At 34.2% G+C, this 12,983-nt stretch overlaps 1 protein-coding gene and 1 long non-coding RNA gene across 6 annotated transcripts in view; one reads left to right on the forward strand and one right to left on the reverse strand.

The window, feature by feature from the left end:
* PRR16 (proline rich 16) overlaps positions 1-12,983 on the forward strand; it is a 265,010-nt gene that overhangs the window by 234,098 nt on the left and 17,929 nt on the right. The window lies entirely within an intron of this gene.
* The window catches only part of LOC110259454, a 60,932-nt gene that overhangs the window by 45,573 nt on the left and 2,376 nt on the right, over positions 1-12,983 (reverse strand). The window contains exon 2 of one of the 3 annotated variants that reach the window (XR_002341864.1): positions 12,112-12,313. The exons of the other annotated variants lie outside the window; for them this stretch is intronic. This is a non-coding gene — a long non-coding RNA (uncharacterized LOC110259454). Of the gene's footprint in view, positions 1-12,111; positions 12,314-12,983 lie in introns of those variants that run through there. 3 annotated transcript variants of the gene reach the window in all.

The following is a 12,983-nucleotide window of genomic DNA, read 5'->3' on the forward strand; positions in this document are numbered from 1 at the left end:
AAAGCTATAGATTTGTGATTTTCATGTATTATATACTTTATTTTTGCTATTTCCTGATTGTCTTTTCCAACGTTTCTAGATTTAAACAAATTTTTTATTAAAGTTGATTCATAATTTTGTGAGGATTTATCATGTAATTGTTAGGTTTTACCCATTTAACCTATCAGTTATGGATTCTTTTGTTGTGGAACATATCACGGGAGAAGGAATAGTTTTCTACCAAAATTTCCTTCTAGGAAATTTATTTTTATAAATTACAATGTTTTTTACTCTTTCATTTCAGTTGTTTTTGCTTTTTATTTGTTCATTTTTTTCATTTTTCTTTGGTTGGGCAAATGCTGGGTGGATTTTAAGTACTAAAGTAAGTTCAACAATGACTCTCTGTATAGTTTGTCAGCTTTTCTGATTTAAGGAGAACCATGATGGTGTGACTTTGGAATAGCACATGTAAATGTAGGTAGATTCAGACACAAATACATTCCAAATACCTCCTCTCAGGGCATCATTCCCTTTTCAACCTCTACTCCCCAGGAAGCTACTTAGTACATTAGAGGAATGATAGTGGCATTTAAGTCCAATAGATTTTTAGCTCAGATGGTGGCTCTGATGCCCATATTAGGGTAATAACAGTCACACATTTCTGTTATTGGAATAGGGCATATTAATAACTTATTTGTTTGAGTAGTGGAACATAAACCTAAAACCCCAATTGGCTTGTATATGCAATTTTTTTTTTTTTTGTCTTTTTGCTATTTCTTGGGCCGCTCCTGCGGCATATGGAGATTCCCAGGCTAGGGGTCCAATCGGAGCTGTAGCCACCGGCCTACACCAGAGCCACAGCAACGCGGGATCTGAGCCGCGTCTGCGACCTACACCACAGCTCACGGCAACACCGGATTGTTAACCCACTGAGCAAGGGCAGGGACCGAACCCGCAACCTTATGGTTCCTAGTCGGATTCGTTAACCACTGCGCCACGACGGGAACTCCGTATATGCAATTTTTTTTTGGAAAGATGATATAAAGATTAACACTTCTCATGAGACAGATCTGTTTTACTTTTTCCCTAAACTTAACTTTCCTACCTAGGATATGTGGGAAAGCTAAACACTGAGTACTCTAGCTATAATATTGCTGTTTCTGACACATCACCTTTCCTAGTCAAATATTAATTGTAGTCCACAGATAGAAGATAATATTTGCTAGGAAGTTTTTTAAAAAAACTGAGAAGTAACAAATCTAGCATTTATTCTTAATTTTACATCAGGAAGAATTTTAACATAGCCACTATGAAAAACAGTATGGAGGTTCTTCAAGTAATTAAAATGAGAACTGCAGTATGATCCAGCAATTCCATTTCTAGGTTTATATCAAAGAAAACAAAATCATTATGTCAAGGAGAAACCTGCATTGTCATGTTCACTGCGGCATTATTCACTATAGCCAAGACAACAACCTGAATGTTGACATATAAATGGATAACGATTTATGATACACACACACAGCAAAATAGTATGCAGCCATGGGTAGTTGAACTTTTAATTCATGAATATTTCATGAGTAATTGAACATCTTTCAATTGATAATATGTCTGTGTGAGTAATTCATATTGTATGTAGCTTTTGATTTTTATTGTCATTGTTATATACTACTATTATGGAAATAGATCACAGTTTAATTATCTATTCCATTGTTGACAAGCATCACTAATAGTGAACTTTGTAGTTTGGGACTATTGTAAACAGTGATGCTATAAACATTCTAGTACTCATACTTTTGTAAACCTATCTGTTTATTAGGTGTACATGTGAGAAGAAAGGAAGAAAGAAAATATAGAACAAAATTACATACTTCTAAAATGAAATGTCTTTCGAATATAAATAATGAACCATATACCCTCACATAACCAGCTAATTAAGCAAATAATCTGAAATATTTTCCATTAGATACCACACATGGTTCTACTGATCTTCAAAGAGTGAAAATTTAACCAAATAGATTAAATGAAATTGAACACATCTTTGTCTGTCTTTGATGATGTAAATGTACCCTGGAAGGACCTTACATATGTAAATAAAACGTGTTGATTTTGGACTGTCACAGTGGTCAAAGACTGTTTAGAATAGATCAGCTTAAGCTGGCTGCATTACATAAACTGTGAAAAAAATTCAAGCGCATTTTTTAATGCATTTAAAGTTTTGCACGTTCGTCTTTAATTTCATTTAAGAAAACAATTTTTCCTGAAAATTACTGGCTGTGAAAAGTATCTTTTAATAAAGAAATTATATTTTATTTTTTTCTGAACCTCTTTATCCTTAAAAAAAAATCCCTCTTATTAAATTACATGCCTACATTAATGTCCATCTAGCCTTAGTTTACAACTCAGTGGATTTTCTCAAACTAAACATACTGTGTAAGCAGCACTGAGATCCAGAAATAGGTCATTACCAGTATTTCCAAAGCCACTATATGCTCCTTTTCAGTTACTATCTCTCACCTCAGTCATTGCTTTTTGATTTCCAGTGTTACAGATTAGTTTTATCTGTTTTATAATGTATATACACAGGAAGATAAGTGCACAGATTTTATAACTTTTTTCAATTGACATTCTGTGAGATTTATATATGTTATCGTTCGTAATTTTTGATTTTTATTCTCATTCTTACATACTGCTATTATGGAAATATGCCACAATTTAGTGTTGATAAACATCCTTAACAGTAAAGTTTGCAGTTTTTGGCTATTATGTATTTAAACAGTGACACTATAAACTTTCTAATAACTGCTTTTCAAGCTATCTGTATGTTAAATCTACACTTAGGAATTGATGATTTTTATGTATCCATTCGTTCAGCTTTAGTAGATACTTTGAAAGGTTTTTACAAAGTGTTTGTACAAATGTGTAGGTGAACCAGCAGTACATGAGAGTTCTGATTGTACCAAATCCTTCCCAAAATTTGACATTGCCTGTCTTTTATCTATTCTAGTAGATTTGTACTGGTGACGTACTATGTCTTTTACTTGTGTTTTTCTGTTTCTTAAAGCACTGGAAACTGTATCTAGTCACTTACTTACTGTGGATTTTTTTTTTTTTTTTTTTAAGCTGAGCATTAAAACAATGTTGGAGTTCCCACTGCGGTGCAGCTGAAATGAATCCGACTTGTAACCATTAGGTTGCGGGTTCCATCCCTGGCCTCTTTCAGAGGGTCAGGGATCCTGCATTGCTGTGAGCTGTGGTATAGGCAGGCAGCTACAGCTCTGATTTAGTCCCTAGACTGGGAATTTCCATATGCCATGGTTGCAGCCCTAAAAAGATAAAACAAACAAACAAAAAACAGTAATAGTCATTATCAAGGCAGCAGCAGCATCACAGCACAAAGGTCTTCTTTCTCCGTAGGAGAATAAGCAGCTCAGTTTTAGAGATATATAGTAGATGCTAATTAAATATTTGATGAAATGAATGAACTTTGAAGATACTGCTATTAGTGACAATTGTCCAAATGATGCTCTATTTTTTATACCCATAAGTAAAACAAAAAGTTTAATATAATGTTCATTACTAGTAAATTCTTACAAGTAGAATATTTGATTTCAACATCATTTCAAAACATTTAAGTTTTACTTCCCTCTAAATCGTGACCATGTGAAGACAAAATATAAGTGACTGCTTTTTCCCAGAGATTAGAATACCAAGGGAAAGTTAAAAATTGATATGAAACCCATTGATGAAACAAAAGTATGTAACAAATCTTTAATTTCATCAGCTCACATTTGCCTAAATTTTGGGAATAGGTGGTTGGAGTTGGATAACAAAATTTTGATTTGAACATAGTAAAATTAACTGCAACTTATTTAAAAGGGTTAAAACTTAGCATATGTTTATTAATGTTAGACTTCTGGGATCCCCTACTGTTAGGAGCCACGACACTGTTATTATCAAGCAACACATCTCAGTCCAAATTAGGTCTTTGGGAGAAATAGTTGACTTGGTGATGCTTTATGGCATCATGGGAGTAAACAGCACATTTTCCCACACCAGCTCATAGAGCAAACTCTCACAAAATTCTATGCCCTTCAATAGTGTATTTCACAACTTCTTCAAGCACAGCTTTTTCCAATAATAAATGATATTTATCCCAAAACTGAGAAAGAGCATTATCAGAAAAGACACAAGGGGAAGGGTTACAAATGCAGCATTATCTACCCTCCTTCATTTGAATTTGAAGGTTCGAAGTTGTTTGTTATCTGAGTTCTAAATTCAGCAATCTTCCTTCCCCAAATATCCAAAAATGTTGACTATATGTAGAGTCTAGAAGTATTATTTTACTGTAGCCAAATTATAGAAGGATGTTGCAAACAGCTTCACAAATGTATGTCACCAAATAGAATTATTCACCAAAAAGGCACTATTTATAAAGGAAAACATTAAAAAAAAAGGAATAGTAAAAATGGCATCTTAAACACAGACTTTAAAACAGTTTATCACTGTAGCTCCTTGTATTTGTGTTACCCTTGCCATATACATCCTTTGCATTAAAAAATTCACAAATTAGAGTGAATGAGTTCTTGGCACACTACTTAAAAAAAAAAAGCTTTCTTGAGACATAATTCACATACCATAAAAATCACCACTCTGAAGTACACAGTCAAGTAGTTCTTAGTATATTTATCAAATTAGGTAACCATCATCACAATATAATTTTAAACATTTTATCACCCTAGAAGGAAACCCCACAAGCATTAAATGCCACTTCACACACCCATATGTAGCCCTAACCAACCACTACATATTTTTGGTCTCTATGGATTTGTCGTATTTAGACGTATCCCCTAAATGAAATAATACAATATGTAGTCTCCACTCAATTTTTATACAATTTCCCCATAGTTTTGTCTCTAGTCAACATAGATAAATCTTCCCAGAATGGTAAAATCACACAGTATCAATCCATAAATGTTTTAAAGATCAAACGCTAGATATTGTAATTTATTCGTTCTTTCCTTAATATTATTATTCACTTCGCTCATTTTCTCCTAATGCTGAGATTTCTTATATTTATAATATTGGTTTTGGTCACTGGTTTCTTCTTTTCTAATTCCTTGGAAATCATCAGTTATTTTGCTACAGGATAAAATGAATGTAGTGACATTCTAATTCTCCCTTTAACTGTACATTTGGAAAATCTGAAGCAAAAACCTAACCCTCAAGAACACATTATCCTGGTTTAATACTCAACAGGTATGGAGAAAAGAATAAACTTCATTTAAAATAACCACCTGAGGTTTTATGAAGAGGAAATTACAAGAAAAAATGTTTGCGGAATTATTTGAAAGAAATTAAATGTTTGCAGTAAGAGTTGTTGCAGGTTACATTTCTTAGGACTTCTATTAAATTCAAAGAATGTTTGAAAGGCACAAATACTTGGCAAATTTAACTAAAGAGTGACAAAATAATTCAAGAACCAGTTTGACCAATTCCTTTCCTTGCTTAGATATTGCCTTCAACTGTGGTCTGGAGTAGCTATACATAAGTTATTTATTTATTGCAGTGAAGCTAACTATTATGGGATAGAACACCTTTCATAATTTGGCATCTGAAAACAAAACTATCTTTAAGACGATAGAATCGCTCTGTATGAGTGGCTCTGCTTTAGAGGACAGAGTTCAAGCTGTGATGACAAAATGTGTTAGTCTGAAACTCGCAATATTAGCTAAGTATCATCTAGTGCTTGAAAAAGACTTGATATATGAGGTAGGATGTCAGTCTTGCACCCCCTTCCTCACTGGCATCCCAAAACTATGTCACCCATTATCCTCTATTCATTTCTCTATGGTAAAACTGAAAGTCCTTAACATCTTGCCCTAAACTTACTCCTCTCCTTCCCACATGCGCCCCGTCTTCCAGAAACAAAATGTCATTTACTGTCCCCAAACAAATGAAGATGTCTCATGCCTTCACAGCTTTCATTGCAGATACTGTTTTTCCAATAACTACTTCTCCCTGCCCACATATGCCTGGTAAATTTGTATTAATATTTTGAGTCATAATTCAGATATCATCTTCTCTTTGCAGTGATTTACTCCCTGCAGTGATTTACAACCCATTTACTCCCTTCTCTAATATCCTACCCCATTGGAGTATTTGTGTCCTTAAAGCACACACACACACACACACACACACTGCATCTTGCCTGTTTCTTTACATGTCTGTATTCATGGACAAATTCACTGGATTTTTAAGTTCTTTGGTCATAACAATTTATTTCTGACTTTCTAATAACTTGCATAGGTCATGGTAGATTAACTGTGTTAAATATATGTTTGCTGACTAAGTTAACAATAAACAAATGGATGCTAATCCTTTCTGATAATACTTGAACTATCCTTGTATTCACCTTAAATGTATCTGCACTATTTTAAAAATTATAAACATGAAATCATTTTTCTGGTTATTAATGGTAGAAGAAAAGTTTGTTTAAACCTATTTTCCTTCTTCAAAATCTATTGAGAGCCAGTATTCCCAATGATGGAAGTATCAGCAACAACCCAAACACACTGCCACTACCTCCGACCACTATCAGGTGTGAGCCAGAGAATAGCCTGAGAGCTGAAGTAGCACAACACACACCTGAAAGCAAGAGTCCCCCTGATGGCAGTTTATCTCATTATCCTTGCAGCAGAGTGAAGATACCTGAGCTATAAGACAGCCCAGTACTAAATCAGGAGCTATCTGTGTGGCAGCCTAGTTCCTTCTCCCTATTTCACAGTGTGTGTGATGCTGAAGGAGAAACCATGCTGAAGTTATTTTTATGGTCTGTAAGTGAACCTTCTATGTAGTGGGGAGTACTGCACGTTAAGAGGGGTGAAGGAAGGAAAGGAAGCAGCTATCACCAGATCTCAATTCAAAGTCCTAGGGGTCTCAAGGAGACTGACAAGACCTGTACCAACCCACCACTGCTTAAGTGCTGATGCTTGAGGGAGTCGGGCTGGGAGTGGGCTTCTGCCAGAAGGAAATAGCCAGCTTATGAGTACTCAAGGCAATACTGAATGTTGGCACATTTTCTTACTTGTTCCATTATTTGTCTATTGGGCAGTACTTAACATATAGGCTGTGATTGCTTCAACATAACTCATAAGCAAGGGGATAAAACACATGGCCTTGGGATTGGAAACTATAAAAGAAGAGAGACACTTTGAAAGCACACAAATGGAAGAATTACTTGTAGGGATAAAACAAGATTTCAGACAAATAGTTGTTCAAGGTCAAAGAACCTTTTCTCTTTTAAAATGAGCGTGACAAGATAGGATATTATAACAATGTAATAAAAATAATTGAAACCCAATCCAAGATGTACAACATAGGCTTCAAAAAAATCACTTAATGTCTCTGAGTCTGCTTCTAGTTTGTAGATAGGCTTATAGAGAACAGACTTTTGGTTGCCGAGGGGAGGGGCAAGGGAGTAGGATGAATGGGGAGTTTGAGGTTGTTAGATGGAAATTAATACATTTAGAATGAATAAGCAGTAAGGTCCTACTGTAAAGCACAGGGAACTATATCCAGTCTCTTGGGATAGAACATGGTGGAAGATAATATGAGAAAAAGAATGTATATATGTATGACTGGGTCACTATGCTGTACAGCAGAAATTGATATAACACTGTAAATTAACTATACGCTAATAAAAATTAATTTTAAAAAACTGTCTGAATGCACTAGAAAAAAGAAAAAGAAAAAAATCTTAAAAGAAAGTTATAAAGATAAAAATGACTCTCTGTGGAAAACAAAGTAAAACAAAGCATATTTGAATTTTCAAGAAGATGTAAAGAGGGAAATAAATCCCTAAAATAAAGACTGTAATCCACGCACTGAAAGACCATACTAAATCCTAAGAAAAATGTATTATAATACATTTGAGTCTAATGGAAGTGGAATGAAATCTAAGCTTATCTTTTATTGCTAGAAGTCCATGTATATTGTCTGAAGTCTAATTAGGTAGTTTAAAAGTGACGTGAAACTCTTACTATTTATCAGAATTTTACCTGACCTTTACAGGGCTTATTTAAAAATAATATTTTATCTGTTTAAGAAACAATACTTGCATTTTAACCAATATTTTCAGGGTACAGAGAATTATATTGCTTCCGTTAAATATAAATGAATTTTATTAGAATAGTTTTTAAATCTAAAATGTAGCATAATTCAAAATTTAAATGTAGTTAACTTATCTATCTATCTATCTTAATATTTATTTAGGGAGTTCCCATTGTGGCTCAGCAGAAACTCATCTGACTAGTATCCATGAGGATGCAGGTGTGATACCTGCCTTCACTCAGTGGGTCAGGGATCTGGCATTGCCATGAACTGTGGTATAGGTCGCACACACGACTCAGATCCCATGTTGCAGCTATTGCTCTGATTCAGCCCCAAACCTGGGAATTTCCATGTGCCATGTGTGCAGCCCTAAAAAAAAAGAGGAAAAAAAATTTATTTAACCTACCTGCTTACTTGTCTTTCCTTTTATCTGCATACATGATTTGAGAAATGAATAGAATTGTGTTCATCCATTGTTAGCTGTGGTGATTTCATATGATAGAATACGGAATCAACTTAAGAAATGAAGTTTGATTGCTTCTTTGTCCTGTTAGCTTTTTTAATATTAGCATGCATTATGTGTAAAAACATTTTACAAGTACATAGTATATACTTTATTAGGATATTTAAAATATCGAGCAATTTCGACCTCACTCTAACTTTTTAAAAAAGTTATTTTAGTATTTCCCAGAGTGTGTAACACTTATATAAGAAGGTTATATGCAAAAACTCTTTTGTCATAAAATAATTTGGGGACATGCAAAGAAAACCCAATTGATTTTGTCTAAAGAATTGTTATCAAAATATCAATGCTATTTTTTAAAATCTTATAATTTTTTTACTGCAGTATAGTTGATTTACAATATTGTGTTAGTTTCAGGTATACAGCAAAGTGATTCATATATATGTATATATTTATAAATGTATATTATATTCTTTTTTAAATTGTTTCCCATCATAGTTTATTACAAGATATTGAATATAGTTTCTTGTACTATACAGTCAATCCTTATTGTTTGTCTATTTTGTATATTGTAGTATGCATCTATTAGTTCTCTCCTCCCACTTTATTCCTCGCCCCATCACTTTTGTGGTTATCTGTTTTCCATGTCTATGACTAGGTTTCTGTTTTGTAAATAAGTTCATTGGTACTATTTTTTAGGTTCCACATATAAATTATATCACATGATATTGTTCTGTCTGGCTTACTTCACTTGTATTAATCTCTAGTTGCATCCATGTTGCTGCAAGTAACATGATTTCATTTTTTTTTTGTCTTTTGTCTTTTTAAGGCCACACTTGCAGCACGTGGAGGTTCCCAGGCTAGGGGTTGGAGGTTCCCAGGCTAGGGGTCGAATCGGAGCTGTAGCTGCCGGCTTGCACCAGAGCCACAGCAATGCAAGATTCGAGATGTGTCTGCAACCTACACCACAGCTCATGGCAATGCCAGATCCTTAACCCACGGAGCAAGGCCAGGGATTGAACCCACAACCTCGTGGTTCCTAGTTGGATTCGTTTCCACTGCACCATGATGGGAACTCCCATCATTTCATTTTTTTATGGCTGAGTAGTATTCCATTGTATATATGTACCACATCTTCTTTATTCATTCCTCTTTTGATAGACACTTAGGTTGCTTCTATGTCTTAGCTACTATAAATAGTGCTACAATGAACACTGTGATGCATGTATCTTCTCAAATTAGAGTTTTCTTCTTTTCCAGATATATGCCAAGGAGTGGGATTGCTAGATCATATGTTAAGTCAATTCTTAATTGTTTAATGAACCTATATACTATTTTCCATAAGGGCTGTACTGATTTATATTTCCCCAAACAGTGCAGGAGGGCTCCCTTTTCTCCAGACTTTGTCCAGCATTTATTATTTGTAGACATTTTGATAACAGCATTTCTGACTTGTGTAAGGTAATATCTCCTTGTGGTTTTGATTTGCATTTCCCTGTTAATTAGTGATGTTGAGCATCTTTTCATGTGCCTGTTGGTCATCTCCACTTATGGTTTGGAGAAATGTCCACTCAGTTCTTCTCATTTTTTGAGTTTTTTTTTTTTTGATACCGAGTCATATGAGCTGTTCATATATGTTGCATATTAAACCCTTATCTGTCCTATTATTTGCAAATGTTTTCTCTCATTAAGTACATCATTCTTTCTTTTTGTCAACATTTTCCTTTGCCATGCAGGAGATTTTTGTGCAATTTTGCTCTTATTTCCTTTGCTTTAGGATGTGGATCCAAAAAAAAAAAAAAAAAAAAAAAGTACTGTTGCAATTTATGTCAAATAATGTTCTACCTGTTTTCCTCTGGGAGTTTTATAGTATCTTGTCTTACATGTAGGCTTTTAATCCATTTTGAGTTTATTTTTGGATTATTACTTTTTGTATTAAGGGGTTACATACTCTAATTTTTAAACAATGACTACGAACATAGCTTTACCTTAAAATATTACACAGCCATTAAATAATGTTACAAAGATTTTTGAAAACATTTTACAAAAATATTTTACATTAGAAACTGGTTCAACTAAGAAAAAAATAAAAAACCATAATAAAATATGCCCAAAGCATAGTATCAGATGCCTCTAAGTACTAGAAAGAATGATATTTTATTCCCTTCCTTATACTGTTAGTATTTTCTAAGAATTTTCAGTACTCATGCATTCTTTCAAAATTAAAGAATATGTCACATTTAAAAAGAAGCATAAGAACATTTTGTATTTACCACATCTTCTCTCTGAGATTTGGCAAAGGATAAATCTTTTTAGATTTAAACAAGATGGAAAAACATGCTGGTTTGCCCTCTGCCCCTTCTGCTCAGTTCTGGTCCATCTCAGTTGCTGACCTGAAGCTCCAGTCCTACTGCCCTCACATAAGTTCACCCAAAATGTGATAGTCTCTTACCTTTTGAAGAATTGTGAGCACTGTTTCATTTTTCTCCTCTTATTTAACTGATCAAATCTCCCAAGATCAGCTTTCTTCTCCTCTACAAAGTAAGTTCCTGTCTCTTCCGCTCTTCACCCATACCCATGAACCCCCCTAAAATCTGACTTATCTCCCTTTCCCATGTGATCACATCACAAATGTAAGTTCCCTAAGAGCAAAAACTTATGTCTTTTTTATTTACTACTGTATATGGAATATATGCAATAGTGCCTAACACTGTAGTATGCAGAATCCAATGCTGATTGAATGTCATTGTGGTCATTAGGAATAGTCACGTGAAACACACTATTAAGACAGAGCCTATGTATTTCAGGTAGTATTTAAATGGTGAATTAATTCTCTGTGAATTACACTTGATGACTGAGAATTGATTGGTCTTATTAACAAACTCAGTATTTCCTGGCATTACTTGTATTGTTTTTTGTTTTGCCATAACTTAATAAGCTACAAACTTTTTATTCTCTTTTCACAAACTAATCAGAAGACATTGTGGCATTTGTGCAATGAACCCAGAAGGATTGGATGGAATGAGGGGGTGAAGGTTGTTTAGCTGCTGCATAATGAGTGCTTCATCACAAAGTGCATGTTGCAGTTAGCAACTAGACACCATGGTTTTCTACAAATCACAAATCCTAGAGTGTATTAAACTCACATCAGACTATCCTAATTATAACTTTAAATGCCTGTAAAAATTTCCAGGTTCCCTAAATATTTGCTTTAATTATGTAACTATGATATCATCCCATGCTACCCTTGGAAATTATATGCAGTCCTCTCATGAAGGTTTTACTGTGCCCCAAGCTCATATGGATTTTGATATTTAAACCACTTAGCAATTTTGTGAGAATGACTGAGTCTTTATATTCCACTCATCACAGCTTTTCTGGCTAAGTTAGGGTCTCCAATAACTGCAATCATGCCATTTTATACAAGATATGGGCATAGTAAATGTCTCCCCCTGAAACAGAGAAAGGTGATCAGCTTCGTTCAGAGTGGACTTTCAACCGTATTAGTTAAGGTTAGATTCCTATGTGGAAAAACACAGTTCACAGCTCACAACAACTTCAAAAATATAAAATAGAAATTTATTTCTTATGTATGAATCTTGAGGCAGATTGCAGTTGACATAGCACCTCTATCTACAAAGCCCTAAGGACTGAGCTTCATTCAGGCATTCCTCTTAGCCATCTCTGAAATAGCAGGTTCATACTCATTGTGTAATTTAGCAGTCAGAACTCCAGCCATTGAATCTACATTCCTACAACCTGTTGGAAGAAAGGGAAAAAAATTTCCACCGAGAGTATGGGACAACTCTTTTAAAAAATTTTCCAGAAGCTGCCACTCAATACTTTCACTTCTATTCTTTTCCAACTTTGTCACATGGTCACACATACCTCCAAGATAGTATTTATTCTGCATGAACAACTCCTTAGCTAAAAATTAGATTTCTATTTTTAAGGGTGAAAAAGGCTAATTCTCTCAGACTACCTGAAACATGTTAGCTAACAGCTGGGAGGAGTGATCTCCAGAATAAAATGGAGAATGTTATCAGGAAACAAGGCAATGAATACAGAGAATAAACACAGATGTCTAGTAAACTGAAATATATGAATAAGAAGAAATATGAATGATAATAAAAGAAGAGACAAAATCCGTGGTGTTAACAGAGAAAGATTGGGGACAAAGGAATGGCAAAGAACGTTAAAACAGGATTTATATTAAATTTTCAGTATCTGTATATATGGGTATGGGCAGTTTTTTTTCTTATCTAATAACAGTATATTACATAAGCTGCCCATAAGTTACAAATTTCCCATTACAGAACTAAATAGAGTTAACATTTTCCATAAGAGAATAGACTTGCTCATGTTGCAGATGGTATGATATTCAGGTACTAACAAGCTTTTACAGTGTTTCACTTATTGTTGTGTTGAT

Source organism: Sus scrofa, chromosome 2 (assembly GCF_000003025.6).
Source record: "Sus scrofa isolate TJ Tabasco breed Duroc chromosome 2, Sscrofa11.1, whole genome shotgun sequence".
In the NCBI taxonomy this organism is placed as follows: Eukaryota; Metazoa; Chordata; class Mammalia; order Artiodactyla; family Suidae; genus Sus; species Sus scrofa.